This window comes from Chiloscyllium plagiosum, chromosome 3 (assembly GCF_004010195.1).
Source record: "Chiloscyllium plagiosum isolate BGI_BamShark_2017 chromosome 3, ASM401019v2, whole genome shotgun sequence".
NCBI classification, from domain to species: Eukaryota; Metazoa; Chordata; class Chondrichthyes; order Orectolobiformes; family Hemiscylliidae; genus Chiloscyllium; species Chiloscyllium plagiosum.
In genome coordinates this window covers 68,526,477-68,542,416 of record NC_057712.1, presented here as the reverse complement: position 1 = coordinate 68,542,416, position 15,940 = coordinate 68,526,477, and the positions used below count along the sequence as shown (strand labels likewise).

The window sequence follows — 15,940 nt, the reverse complement described above, 5'->3', positions numbered from 1 at the left end:
CATAATCACATCTTTAGAACGAAGAAGTCATACCAGTCTAAAAATGTTAACTGTTTCTCTCTCCAGAGGTGCTGCCAGACCTACTGAGTTTCTCCAGCATCTTCGGTTCTTGTTACGAATGATTTACTTTTGGGAGCTGATTCTAACTATTTTGATAAATCACATCTCAAATTAGACAACTTAATCATTACCCAATTGAAAACATTTTTCTTCTAGTCTAGTTTTGTTTTTTTCCCTTTTCAACATTAAATCTAAATGAATTATCATTTCCAATAAATTCTGTCCCACTGATAATCAATTCCACTTGCCCATATCATACCCTTAAGCTAAATTTACAACTACTGGACTTTCTATAAACTAGCTAGAGGTTCTCCTGAATGCATTTTAAAATTATTTGACATGAATTTATCCCACTTAATCTTACAGCAGGATATTATATCCTACTATTTTGTCCTTTTCAGGAATCTATTCGTGCATTTATTCTTCTTTCTCTCTCGCTATTTGGAAAAATAACCAAAAAAAACGCAGATGATGGAATCAGGAACAAAATTGCCAGAAAAACTCAGCAGGTCTGGCTGCATCTGTGGAGAGAAAGCAGAGTTAATGTTTCAGGTCCAGTGACCCTACTCCAGCATTTTCTGATTTTCTCTCTATTTGGAGATTATTATTACACAAAACAGTAAGTTTTTTTTTTGCTCTTCAGTTCAGCCTGGATAGCCTCTTTTGATGATGTTGAGTCTGTCATTCTTCTTCAGAGCTGTAAATGTTTAAATAATCTCCTTTCTTAACTTTCTCACTTTGTTGATTGAAAATCCTTTAACCAGAACATTCAATTGCCTCTGGATTCCATGCATTGAAATATATACCATTAGGCATTGCTAAACTAATTTATTGTCTACTTTCCAAATTTTATTGCCTCTCTTCTGCACTAACTTACAATTTTGTTTGTTTATTTCAGTTTTGCTTCTCACTTCTGAATCTGTGCTCATGTTCCTATACCACTTTGATTTTAATTCCTCCCTAATCTCTGCAGTGTGTCCCTCAATAAGATCTGTTCTGGTGCAACCCACTGGCTTGTACAGATCCCACCCACTGAGAATCAAACTTAAAGCACAGGAATCTAAAGTTTACACTCCTGACCTATATCCCTGGCCACAGATCCATCTGCTCTATTGCCTTACTTATCGACTCATCAACACATGGTACAGTCAGTTCTTCTATAGCGTGATGGTTGCATTCTTGTGCAAGCTCACATTATTGAAATATCGTACTTTAGAAACAGTGCTTCAAGTGTTGGCAATGTAATCACACTACAGCCAACACACATTTTAAAAGTTCGCACTGCAGAAACTACGTCCCCAATTTATCATTCGTGTTACAGCGAATTCGCGTTGATGAAACGTGCATAATAACAGAATGATCTGTACAATGGTAATGTGAAGGTTACTACCTTTGAAATACTAGGAGAAAGTGAGGACTGCAGATGCTGGAGATCAGAGCTTAAAAATGTGTTGCTGGAAAAGCGCAGCAGGTCAGGTAGCATCAAAGGAGCAGGAGAATTGACATTTCGGGCATAAGCCCTTCTTCAGCCCTGAAGAAGGGCTTATGCCCAAAACGTCAATTCTCCTGCTCCTTTGATGCTGCCTGACCTGCTGTGCTTTTCCAGCAACACATTTTAACCTTTGAAATACTGGTTATTAACTTAATTCCTTGCTTTCTAACATCAGTCTGGAGGACTGTACCTGCTCTTCTACCTGTGTTTTTGATATCAAAATGGGCTATTATCATTGACAGTTCACCAGCACCCTTAGTATGTTCTGCAGCTGCTCAATCACATCTTTGACTCTGGCATCATGAAAGCAACATTATTATTCTGGAAACACATCTCAGGTTGTACTCCACAGAATAACCATTTCCTGACCTGTATTTGGAATTTAAAAAAAATTAGAATTAGATTTATTGTCACATGTACTCAAAGGATACTGTGAAAAATTACAAATTTGCCTTTTATGGCACCATCTTAGGTACAAAGGCATCTAGGTACAGATTCTTAGGAATAATTTAAAAAATAAAAACATAAAAGCCCAGCATTATAGACTTTCACACCATCTTAGGTATCTAGGTACAAAACTTTAGAAATTAATTAGAAGAATAAAAAAATTAAAAAGTTCAGATTACAGTCCTTCCAAGAAGACGGAGCAGAGGAGTCAGCACTCCAGACGACAGTGGGACCTTGCCTCCAGACAGCTTTGAGGCTTCACCTTGGGGATGGCAGTCCAGTCTGGATTCCGCTCTGGATTCACATCAAGGACAGGGGTCTGTGCTGGCTTCACTTCAAGGATGGGAGTCTGCTTTGAATTCACCAGAGACTGGAGTCCACAGTGAGGATGGGAATCTGTACTGGCTTCACTTGAGGTTCTCAAGACCGAGGGTCTGTGCTGGCTTCACCCTGGACATTGCCGCCAAAACAGGAGGTAAGAAGGAAGAAGCAAAAAAACACGAAAAGAGAAAACAAAAAGGACAGAGCAGACAAGCTCTGGTTCAGGAGACCTACTCTGCTGCCACCTTTTAAAGTATTTAATAACAGTTAGAGAGCATGATGTACTCAGGAGAGTCCTGCCCTACCGACCTAGTTGTTCTTACCTGCGAGTGGTTGCCTATTCTGTGTGCAGACCATAAACTGAGGAGTCACCACCTCCTTAAATGATATTCATATAGCTCTCACACTCACAAATACAATGTAGTGTTTGCAGCCTTTGCTGAAGCTCCAAAAACAGAGCTGAAGTTTCTCCATGACAATACTTCACATAAACACAATTATCTAGGATATAAGAAGTGCCTTAGAGTTCCTGCTTGGTACATTCAATGGAAATAAACTGGAATTCTGTCATGCCTCTGTTAGAGTATTATCTAAACTTATAAAAATAAGATTTGTCACCAATTCTGGACAAAAATAACTCATCTGCTACTCTCCAATCAATTCAAACTCTGTTGATGTCATTTTTAGGCATTGTCATTCTCTCCCTGATGTTCACACTTCCTTTGCTTTGAGGCCTGTTCTCATCTTTCTACTTATAACTCTCTGCCCATTGCCGTTTAACCCTTGAACTATCTCATCTCTGTGCTATCATGCATCCAGTGCTCTCAAATTCTGCAAATGCTACTCTGTTAAAATCACAGGTCTCTCTTTTTGTGTGTATTTTGTGTAACAAAAACTGCTGTGAAAAATCGTGCACAATTTACAACTCCAACTGATTGCTAGTTTATAGTTTATAATTAAGTCATAGTGATTCTTGTTTATATCAAACATTTAATGATTTTAGCACTTAAAGTTAATTTTGAAAATAGAGAATACTGTTTTTTTTTGGTAGGCATATGATTGTTGTATTTCTTTTCAAAACCAGATGTATCATGACATTGTAATTTTGTAGTTAAAAGACTTTCTTTTCAGCATAACCTATTTGCAGCAAAATTTTTCATTCACACCTTTCAACAATTCTAATATGCATATTTAAAAGCCACAAAACAATGTCATAGTACATCAGTCTCTTCATAGCACTTCTGCAGTGATATACTTTTACATAATGAAATAACATTCCTTGTTTACAAAATTAAGTTAGAGTGCTAAAATCAATATATGTTTGGTTATTTAAGGAAAAATAAAGCAACAGTCAATTGCAACAGTAAAATTGCACATATTTTCATTGAGTAATTGTTTATTTTGACTTTCATGCTATGTTCAGGATGATTTATTCAAAATTATTCAGAGAAACAAAGTATATTAAATTGGACAGTATGTACAGCAGTTGCACTACAAAGGATGAAACTGAGATTGATAAAGTAAATTAAACAGAGGAACCCATACAGAATGGGAGTTCAGTGTTGCAGACTATAGTTTATATTTCTGTTTCCAAGAGTTACATGGACTATTGGTTGATGAATGTCACGGTTACTACTGTCTTCTGGAACTTCTTTTTGGTTGCTTTTGTGAGTCAGAAGAATTATTTTCCATCTAAAATAACATTAAGATTTTTAAAAAATCTTGATTATCTCTTCAGTCTCAATCTTGCTTGTCTCTAAGTAAAGAATATTCAGAACTGTTAATAAACTCATTTTTAACATTTTTCTGCCTATATATTTCTACATTTTGGTTTATGTTTGTGTTTTAAGATGGCACCGGAGAATGGCAACACTATGCAACACTTTTCACTGCCGAATGTAACAAAGTAAAAGACACAATAAAATCAAATAAATCTATTAAAATGGTTAAATGGGAGAAAAATTCAAAAGGACTATCTGGTCATTTTCATATGTTTGCGACTTGGTACAAATGAAGATTGTTTGAAAATGTAATTTCTTCTGCATACTTTGACAAGTACAATATCAAGAACAATCCAGAAAGTATTAATATTAAAAATCCACCAATATAAAATTGAAAATACTTTAATTACAGCTGCCAATGCCCATTTTTAAAAAGTTGTCAGCTTTAAGTTTAATTGCATCATCAGTTACAATAGTGGCTTTGTTTAATCGTCACTAGAAAAAACAACCTTTAGAATGTAAACATAAAACTTAATTAGATAAGTCATATGACTTCTTGTTGAGGACAATGGCAGCCAAGCCTTGGGATATAGACGGTGAAATCAAGATAGAAAAACTGAATTGAAAGAGTGCCGAGTAAGATATAACTGCCCTATGCTTTATTATATTAAAAATTGCCTTTATAATAAACACTCAACCTGCCTAGACTTTTATGACGTATACCTCTGAACAGATGGGACTTCACGTAGGGACGCTATCACTGATCATAAAAGCCCCTAAAAAGTACATTCAGCAAAACTCAAATATATGTGGGGAAGTCCATTGGGTTTTTTTCATCCATCACTTGAACCACTTGATCAGGACTCCTTGCCCTGTCTGCCTTATTACGTTAACACTTTCAGGCAAAGAAGTTGGAGGGCAGACGAAAAAAAAATCCAAAGAAGGCCGAGTTGAGAGCACCCCAATGTGCCCCTCTAATTCAGACCTTCTTGACCATCCTGAAATTTAATCGCTCCACCACTGTCTTCGGGTGCTAAGGTCCTCAATTCTATAATTCACTCCATAGGAAATACATTCCTGAGCCTACCTGTTCGACAAAGACTCTGGTAAATCCGTCTTTATACAGCTCATGGTCAAAGTTTGCTTCGTGGTATTTCATTCGATAGACGGCGCTATGTTGTTGTTGTTGAACGGCACGGGTCTGCAACGTTCGATTCCGTTATGACGCCGGGAGCAAGCGGGTGGGGGCGCGCAGGCGCGGGGTCGGGGGTGTGTCCTAACGGTCTGGGGCTCGGCGGCGGGAGGGCGATGTGAGCGAGGACGAGGAGTGGCACAGGTGCTGTGCCCAGCCGCGGTGTAAGTAAAGTAACCGACTGCGGGGTCATGTTTGCTCTGGTGTTGATGATGAGCTGTTGAAACGGAGGAGCAATCGGTGGGTGGCTTTTGCTTCCCGACTGATGAGCCAACACCTCGAGTCCGTCCTCGGGAAAGGCCTGCTTTTGTAGCCCAGCCGCTCTGACATGGGGGTGGGTTCACACCAGACTCCGACCCCTCAGGAGTGTGTTGTCACCCTGCCTGAACTGGCCGTCGTGGAAACGTCCCTGGCCTCAGCTGCAACATGTAAACCTACCGGTGTATTTTTGCGTGAAAAAAGAAAACAGGTTGTGTCACTTCCTGAAAGTTTGATCAGCTCTGTCAATTCCAGTGAAGCTCAACAGTTTTTGATGGTATTCTTTAAGATGAATGGATTTAATGAAATTGAAGGGATGTGCATTTCTGATATTATAACCATCATCGTAAGGGGATCTGACATACGAGTTCAGAAGCGAATTAATGTTATTATTTAGGGTTGGTTTTGGAAACGTTTTTATTTCTAGAATTTGATTTTTTTCTGTATTGGACAGTAGGCTGCGTGATTTTACACCGCGTCAATTTGCAACTAGCCCACAAATGGTAGCATTTTGCCATGTTATAGTGACATGTTGGCACCTTGCAAAGATAACAAACCATGAGTTTACAGCAAATGCAGCGAAACAGGTCCTGTTTATTTGTCTATGAAATATTGTCCATGTACATATTCCACATTATACAAGGTGATGCAAAACCTGTATAAATTTTGTTTTGAAAATTGCAACGTGTGCTAAGTAGGGATGATCAAAATTTCACGTTGAACTAAAATGTAGAATGCAAGGATAAGTTTATTTACTAAAATCTGCCCTTTTTAAAAAAATCTGTTTTATTCAGCTCTTTTAATTATCCTGATTAATTTTCATATATACAATGGGGATGCAGCAAGAAAATCCAGAAGAATGATGATATTTGGCAAAATTCTGAAGACACCCTGTTCATTTTGTTCATTAAACTTATTCTGCTTTTGATGTCTAGCTAAATTACATGCATTCATTCAACTGAATTTTGTTTGCTCCTAGTTACATCACTAACTTGACTTTTCTTCAACAAATTTATTTGATTGAAAATGCTGAGATCTTATGGTAGTGCAGTGTTCTCCTTGACTGGTTAAGGCAATTATTCAGCTGTTTTTGTATTGAACTCAAGGTGATGCTTACTGTTGATTTACTGTTGATCAATTCCCACATGGTCTGAAAGCACTCTGTTCCATTTTGTCTGGCAATACAATCCATGGTCTCCACCTGTGCAGCATTTTATTTAAAAGTGAAAGGATTTTTAAGTTTCAGATCATGACTGAATGATCTCTCCCAATGAGTCACCTTTTTTATTGGTATTGATCTGTTAAAAGTCAAAAGTTCAGATAGGCATAGATCAAATTATTGCTGTAGATTGTGAGAAACTTCCATTCAGACAAATAAACACTGCTTTTTGGCTCACTAGTGTGATTTATTGAAACATAGTCTGAAAGTTCAGCTCAAAAGTTTAATAAAATGCAGAACCACAAAGGTAGTCATCTCTGGATTGTTGCTGGTGCCAAATGCTAATGAGTTTAGGAATATGCACAGAGAACAGATGTGTGTGGCTGAAGAGTTGGAGCAGAAGAGAATGCTTTAGATTCCTGGATCACTTTGTTCATTTCTGGGGAAGGTGGACCTGTACAAATCTGATGATTTGCACCTGAACCAGAATGAGACAAACATCCTTGCAGAGAGGTCTGCTAATGTGATTCAAACTGGGACAATGCATTCATCCTGGAACAGGCCAAATGAATACACGTGCGGCAATTCCTAGAGGCCTGACAATCTAACCGGAACTCCATTAACAAACATATAGATTTGGACCCCATTTACCAACTTCTCAGAAACAGAATTGGAAATGATATCACCCACCACAACAAATGAAGACACATGGTGGGACAGAACACCAATGCTTCACTGGAGGCTTACTGATGATGTTACCTAGCATAGTGACGAAACATCTGAAAACAAATCCACCAGCTCAGCGAGCAAACTGACAACCTGAGCTACAAATCTTCTCCAAGATCTCAAGTGTGATTGGAGTTTTAACACCAACTTGGAAATAGAGGTACATTGGGGGATGATACACAGCCAAGGGTGGCATGGTGGCTCAGTGGTTAGCAATGCTGCCTCACAGCACCAGGGACCCAGGTTCGATTCCAGCCTTGGGTGACTATCTGTGTGGAGTTTGCACATTCTCCCCGTGTCTGTATGGGTTTCCTTCGGGTGCTCTGGATTCCTCCCACAGTCCAAAGATGTGCAGGTCAGGTGAATTGGCCATTCCAAATTGCCCATTATGTTCAGTGCATTAGCCAGAGAGAAATGGGTCTGGGTGGGTTACTGTTCGGAAGGTTGGTGTGGACTTGTTGGGCTGAAGGACCTGTTTCCACATTGTAGGGAATCTAATCTTGGAATGAAGTAAAGGAGAAGAACTAAGTCAGTCTAGAAGGCAGTGTGAATATAGTGTAATTCAAATACAAGGGAGTATGGGTAGGCTGAATGGCATTTATTTTAATGCAATGGGTTTTACAATAAATGCAGATAAGTTGAGGATTTCAATTAAAGTTTGAGGATATTGTCTCGTTGTCATCATCAAGACAGTTGAAGGAGGAACAGGATTGACAGCTTAATATATAGTATCCCTGGGCAAGATGGGTAGGATATAAAAGAGGACATGGTGTGAAAGTATTGACTAAGGAGTCTAATGACTGCAGTAAGGAAGGATGATATCATAGGTTCCTCAAATGAGACCATGTAGGTAGAATCTAAAAACTGAAAGGGGGCTGTTACTTTACTGAGAGCATACTAGAGACTCCCACTGTTAGGGAGAGAGATTTACTTACCCAACTGTTTTCCTGAGATGTAAATACAACAGGGTAATAATAGGGGATATCAACTTCCTATATTAACTGGAATAAGCCAATGTGAAAGGCTTAGAGGGGTCCAGGAGAACTCTTTAAGTCACCACATAGAAAGACCTATAAGAAAAGGAGTGGTGCTAGACCTAATTTTAGGCAACAGACCCAGGCTAGTGGAAAATATGACAGTGGGGGAAGCATTTCGATGATAGTAACCATAATTCAGTAAGATTTAAGGTACTCGTGGATAAGTTCAAAGGTGGATAGAAAGTAAAGGTTCTGAGTTGGAGGAAAGACAGTTTTAATGAAATAAGACAGGATCTCGCCAAAGTAGGCTAGGAGCAACAACTTGCAGGAAAATTCACATCAGAGCAGTGGGAACCTTTCAAAAGGATAATAATTAGTGAAGGTGTAGGGCCAACATGTTCCTGTAAAGGTGAAGGTGAGGCCAGCATATCCAGAGAACAGTGGATATTAAGGGATTTACAGTATTCACTAAGGAAAAAGAAAGGAAACTTATGGTAGATACCAAAAGCTCAAAACAGGATGCCCCTGAGGACTGTAGGAAGTGCAGGGATTCCTTAAAAAATACCTTAGGAAAGTGAAGAGGGGTCGTGAAAAACTACCAGCTAGTAACACTAAGAAAAATCCCAAATTTTTTTAAAAATATATCAGAGGCAAGAAAATAACTATGGAAGGAGTAGGGCCCATTGGGGACCAAAGTGCCAATCTCTGTGTGGAGTTGGAAGTCATAGCTAAAATTTTAAATGACTTTACATGTGTGTTCACAGCAGAGAATGATGTAGGTATAGAAGTCAGGGAGAGGAACTGTAATATATTTGAACATTAACATTGAGAGGGGGAGGCATTCGTAGTTTTAACAGGCTTGAAATTGGATAAGTTGCAAGGCTCTGATGAGATGAATCCCAGGCTGCTGAGAGACTGGGGACGAGAATGCAAGGACTCTGATATTAATTTTCAAATCCTGTCTGGCCATAGAACTTATGCCAGAGAACTGGAGGACTGATAATGTAATACCTTTATTCAGGAAGGATGATGGGGCTAAATCATGAATTTACCAGCCAATGAGTCTAACAACTGTGGTAGGAAAACTGTTGGAAAAAGTGCTGTGGACAGAATTAATCTCCACTTGGAGAGACAAGGATTATTCAAGGATAGCTAGCATGGCTTTGTAAGGGAAGGCTCAAATCTAAGAAATTTAATTAATTTTTCAAGGTATATGAATAGGAAGGGTTTAGACGGATATGAGTCAAATGGGATTAGATTAATTTGGGATATCTGGTTGACATGGATGAGTTGGACTGAAGGGTCTATTTACGTGCTGTACATCTCTGTGACTCTTAAGTATAATCCTCCCTTAGGAAGGAGACCAAAACCATACACACTATCAGATATACTGTCACCAAGGCTCTGTACTGTTGGGGCAAGACTTCTTTACTCCTGTACTCAAATTCTGTAGCAATAATGAACAGCATATTATTTGCCTTCTTAATTGCTTGCTACACTTGTGTATTGGCTTTTAGTGATTTGTGAACAAGGACACCCAGATTCCCTTGGGTATCGCCACTTCCTGTAATGAGGATCTGTTTTAAATTCCCATCAGTTTGGATTATGTAAGATTACATGCATAAGATCTACAGCACAGAAGTAGGCTATTTCAACATGCCAGTCCAGGCTGGTTTTTATGCTGCACATAAACCATCTTAAATCTGCCATGGCAACTATGTGTTCTTTTCTCCTGCATAGCTTCTTGAGCTTCTTCATCATCAACTCCCTGTTTCTTCTGAATTCCTTCTTGAATTTCTCAATAAATATCTTGTATTGATGGCCTCTAGCTATATATTTTTTTCTACAAATGGAAACATTTAAATTATGGAAGGTTTTGATAAAGGCAGAGACCCCTATTTCAGAGAACATCCATCAACTTTTCTCAAGAGAAATGAGACCCAGCTTATTCATCTTTTCCTAATTTTAATACCCAAATATACTTGATATCGAACTTGTCAATCTCTGCACGTTCCCCAATGTTTCTGTATATTTTTTATAATGTAGTGGCCAGAGCTGTACACATACTTCAATTCAGTGTAGCCAGTATTTATTATAGGTCAGATGCAAGTTTTCTGCTTCACAATTTTAATGTGTCTAGAAATAATCCCAGGTGCTGATTTGCTTGATTCATGGCTGTACTTCAAACCTCCCTTTGGTTTTCTATCTGCATCTATCCTGTCACCAAGTCAGCCATCCTATTTTTCCCATCAAGTGCACAAGCTGAACAAGGAACAAGGGTAGGCCACTTGGCCCTTCGACCTCGCTCTCCTATTAAATAGGATCATGACTGATCCAATTTTAACCTCAACTCTACATTCCTGCATATCCCTGATAATTGTTTCTCCCCTTGGTAATCAAGAGTCTATCTACCACTGCCTTAAAAATATTTAAAGGTTCTGCATTCACTGTCTGATGAAAAAGTGACTTCAAGAGACTCTTAATCCTCTGCAGAAAAATATATTTCCTCTGATCTGTCTTCAATGGACAACCCCCTCATTTTTAAACATTGATCCCTAGTTTTAGATTCTCCCACAAAAAGAAATATCCTTCATCAAATATTCATCTGATTAAGTCCCCTCAGAATTTTGTATGTTTCAATGAAGTTACCTCTAATTCTTCTAAACTCTAAAAGATACATGCCCAGCCTGTCCTGTCTTGGTACAGTATTGAGTTCATTCATTCATGTTAATAAACTCACCATAGAGCGAAATAAACCATGTTGTGAAATAAACCACCTCTGAATTGGTCCCAACACATTAACATCCTTCTGGAAGTACAGTGACTTGTACTGTATACAGTACCCTAGATTCAGTCTCACCAATTAGAGATGTATAACACGAAAACAGACCCTTCGATCCAACTCGTCCATGCCGACCAGATATCTCAATCCAATCTAGTCCCACCTGGCAGTACCTGGCCCATATCCCTCCAAACCCTTCCTATTTAAATATCCATCCAGATGCCTTTTTAAATGTTGCCATTGTACTATCCTCCACTATTTCCTCTGGCAGCTCATTCCATACATGTACTGCCCTCTGCATGAAAAAGTTGCCCATTAGGTCTCTTTTATATTTTTCCCCTCTAACCCTAAACCTATTGCCATGTAGTTCTGGACTTCCCCACCAAGGAAAAGACTTTGTCTATTTATCCTATCCATGCCCCTCATGATTTTATAAACCTCTATAAGGTCACCCCTCAGCCTCCAACGTTCCAGGGAAAACAGCCCTAGCCTGTTCAACCTCTTTCCTATAGCTCAAATCCTCCAACCCTGGCAACATCCTTGTAAATTTTTTCTGAACCCTATCAAGTTTTATAACATCTTTCTGATAGAATTGCACGTAATATTTCAACAGTGGCCTAACCAATGTCCTGTACAGCCGCAAAATGACCTCCCAACTCCTGTACTCCAAACTCTGACCAATAAAGGAAAGCATACCAAATGTCACCTTCACTATCCTATCTACCTGTGACTCCCCTTTCAAGGAGCTATGAACCTGTACTCCAAGGTCTCTTTGTTCAGCAACATTCCCTAGGACCTTACCATTAAGTGTATAAATCCTGCTAAGATTTGCTTTCCTGAAATGCAGCACCTTGCATTTATCTAAATTAAACTCCAACTGCAACTTCTCAGCCCATTGGCCCATGTGATCAAGATCCTGTTGCAATCTGAGGTAACCTTCTTTGCTGTCACTATACCTCCAATTTTGGTGTCATCTGCAAACTTACTAACTGTACTTCTTAAGCTCACATCCAAATCATTTATGTAAATGACGAAAAGTAGTGGACCCAGCACCGACCCTTGTGGCACTCCACTGGTCACAGGCCTCCAGTCTGAAAAACAACCCTCCACCACCACCCTCTGTCTTCTACTTTTGAGCCAGTTCTGTATGCAAATGGCTAGTTCTTCCAAATGGCTCTCACTGTCCACCCTATCTAAACATCTGATTATTTTATATGTCTCAATTAAGTCACCTCTCAACCACATTCTCTCCAACGAAAACAGCTTCTGGTCCCTCTGCCTTTCCTAAACGACCTTCCCTCCATACCAGGCAATATCCTAGTAAATCTCCTGCGAACCCGTTCCAAAGCTTCCATAACCTTCCTATAATGCGGTGACCAGAACTGTACGCAATACACCAAGTGTGGCCACAGCAGAGTTTTGTACAGCTGCAACATGACCTCATGGCTCCAAAACTCAATCCCTCTACCAATAAAAGCCAACCCTATCAACCTGGGTGGTGACTTTCAGGAATCTATGTACATGGACACCAAAATCTCTCTGCTCATCTACACTACTAAGAATCTTACTATTAGCCCAGTACTCTTTATTCCTGTTGCTCCTTCCAAAGTGAATCACCTCCCACTTTTCCACATTAAACTCCATTTGCCACCTCTCAGCCCATCTCTGCAGCTTATCTATGTCTCTCTGTAACCTACAACATCCTTCGTCACTATCCAGAACTCTATTGACCTCAGTGTCATCCGCAAACTTAGTAATCGTTCCTTCTATGCCTTCATCCAGGTCATTTATATAAATGACAAACAACGGTGGACCCAAAAAAGATCCTTGCAGCACCCCACTAGTAACTAAACTTCAGGATGAACATTTCCCATCAACCACCACCACTGTCTTCTTTCAGCTTGCCAATTTCTGATCCAAACCGCTAAATCACCCTCAATCCCAGGTCTATGTATTTTGTGCAATAGCCTACCATGGGGAGCCTTATCAAATGCCTTACTGAAATCCATATGCACCACATCAACCGCTTTACCCTCATCCACCTGTTTGGTCAGCTTATCAAAGAACTCAATAAGCTTGTGAGGCACGAGCGACCATCCCTAATCAACTTATTCTTTTCTACATGCTTATAAATTCTTTCTTTTATCACCTTTTCCAACACTTTCCCCACAACCGAAGTAAGGTTTATTGGTGTATAATTACCAGGGTTGTCTCTACTCCCCTTCTTGAACAAGGGACAACATTTTCTAGCCTCCAATCTTCTGGTGCTATTCCTGTAGTGATGATGACATAAAGTTTAAAGCCAAAGGCTCTGCAGTCTTCTCCCTAGCTTCCCAGAGAATCCTATCATAAACCCCATCTAGCCCAGGGGATTTATCTATTTTTACACTTTCCAGAATTGCTAACACCACCTCCTTGTGAACCTGAATCCCATCTAGTCTAGTAGCCTGTATCTCAGTATTCTCCTTGACAACATTTCTGTGTGAATACTGACAAAAAATATTCACTTATCGCTTCCCCTATCTCCTTGGACTCCATGCACAACTTCCCACTACTATCCTTGGTTGGCCCTAAGCCTTAGTCATTCTTTTATTCCAGATAAAACTATAGAAAGGATCAAGCAAAACCGTAAACCTATCTGTCAACGACTTCTCATGTCCTCACCTGGCTCTTTTTACCTCGCTCATTTGGTCTTGCCTGGCTAAATTGTAACACTCAAGCGACCTAACTGAGCTTTCACGTTTCATCCTAACATAAGCCGCCGCCTTCCTCTTGACAAGTAAACCACAACTCCCTCGCTCGACACTTCCTCCCTGCCTGACTGGTATATACTTAACAAGGACAGGCAGTATCTGTTCCTTGAACAAGCTCCATATTTCAATTGTGCCCATCCCCTGTAGTTTCCTTCCCATCCCACGCATCCTAAATCTTGCCTAATCGCACCATAATTGCCTCCCCCCCCCCCCCCCCAGCAATAACTCTTGCCCTGCGTTATATACCTATCCCTTTCCATCGCTAAAGTAAACATAACTGAATTATGGTCACTATCACCAAAGTGCTCACCTACCTCTAAATCTACTACCTGGCTAGGTTCATTATCCAGTACCAAATCCAATGTGGCCTCGCCCTTGTTGGCTTGTCTACATACTGTCAGGAAACCCTCCTGTACATTTGGACAAAAGCTGACCCATCCTAAAGTACCCTAACTATAGTATTTCCAACAATATTTGGAAAGTTAAAGTCCCTCATAACAGCTACCTAGTTACTCTTGTTCCAAACCAGAATTATCTTTGCTATGCTTTCCTCTACATCTCTGGAAGTATTCGGAGGCCTAGAGAAAACTCCGAACAGAGTGACCTCTCCTTTCTTGTTTCTAACCTCAGCCTATACTACTTCAGTAGACGAGTCCTCAAACGTCCTTTCTGCCACCGTAATACTGTCCTTAACTAACAATGTCACACCTCCACCCCCATTTTACCATCTTCACGGTTCTTAGTGAAACATCTAAATCCCAGAACCTGTCCCTGGCAGGTTATTGATACCCCTCTGGTTCACATGTAGACCATCCTGTTTGCAGCGGGTCCACCTACCCCAGAATGAGCCGCAATTATCTAGGTATCCAAAACCCACCCTCCTGCATCATCCCTGTAGCCACGTGTTCAACTTCTCTGTCTCCCTATTCCTTGCCTCACTAGCATGTGGAACAGACAACAAACCAAAGATAACAACTCTGTCTGTTTTAGCACTAAGCTTCTACCCTAGTTCCCTGAATTTCTCCCTTAACCCCCCCAACCCTATTCCTACCTATGTGGACCACAACTTGGGACTGCACCCCCACCCCCTCAAGGATCCTGAAAACACAATCTGAGACATCACGAACCCTGGCTTTTGGGAGGCAACACACCAACCGTGAGTCTCTCTCGTTCCCACAGAACCTCCTATCTGTCCTCCTAACTAGGAGTCCACAATGACTAAAACAACCCCAGTCAGTCCAATTTCTTTATATAATTGAAACTGTCCAGCCTAGACAACATCTTGGTAAATCACTCTGCATTCTCTCCAGTATAGTTATATCCCTCCAATAATGTCACTTCCAGAACTGCATCTTTGTCAAACCAACATTTTATATAGTTCCAGCATAATCTCCCTGCTCTTAAAGTCTATGCATCAGCGAATAAGGGCAAGTATACTATATGCCGGTTTAACCACTTTATCCACCTGACCTGATACCTTCAATGACCTGCACATCAAAGTCCCTCTGATGTCTGGTGCTTCCCAGTTTCATCATTCTTCATGTATTCTCTTGCCTTGATTTTCCTGCTCAAGTGCATTCCTCACATTTATCCAGATTGAATTCTATTTGCTACTGATCAGCACATCCGACCAGCCTGTCTACATACTTCTGTAATCTAAGGCTATTCTCCTCACTATTTACCATCCTACCAGTTTTTATATCAAATTCCAAACTTCTGATCAATCTGCCAACATTCAAGTTTAAATCATTTATATAAACTGCAAACAGCAAGAACCCCAAAACTGATACCTGTCAGATCCCACTGGACATAGACTTCCAGTCCGAAATGCACTACTCAACCATCATCCTGTACATCTTGCCAGTCAACTAATTGTGGATCCAATTTGCCAAATTTCCTTGGATTCCATGGCCTGTTATCTTTGCTATCAGTTTCCAATGTGGGACCCCGTTCAATGTCCTTTCAGCTCTCCTAATATCCTTCTTCAGTTCCCTTTTGCACATTCTATACTCATGCACAGTTTCTGCTGTTTTGAGTGCTCAGTATCAGCCT

The 15,940-nt window shown here is 40.0% G+C and overlaps 1 protein-coding gene and 1 long non-coding RNA gene across 5 annotated transcripts in view; one reads left to right on the top strand and one right to left on the bottom strand.

Annotated features, from left to right (window-relative positions):
* Positions 1 to 1,926: 1,926 nt before the first annotated feature.
* Positions 1,927 to 5,256, bottom strand: LOC122544636. Its single transcript, XR_006310383.1, has 2 exons — positions 5,129 to 5,256; positions 1,927 to 2,449 (listed from the first exon to the last, which is right to left on the bottom strand). It is a non-coding gene; the product is annotated as an uncharacterized LOC122544636 (long non-coding RNA).
* A 45-nt stretch (positions 5,257 to 5,301) lies between these two features.
* The window catches only part of LOC122544600 (nuclear receptor coactivator 7-like), a 122,593-nt gene continuing 111,954 nt past the window's right edge, over positions 5,302 to 15,940 (top strand). For 2 of the 4 annotated variants that reach the window (XM_043683925.1, XM_043683919.1), the window contains exon 1: positions 5,302 to 5,397. The gene's annotated coding sequence lies outside the window, so the exon portion shown is untranslated. The remainder of the gene's footprint in view (positions 5,398 to 15,940) is intronic. The other 2 variants (XM_043683927.1, XM_043683932.1) reach the window with 2 other exon arrangements.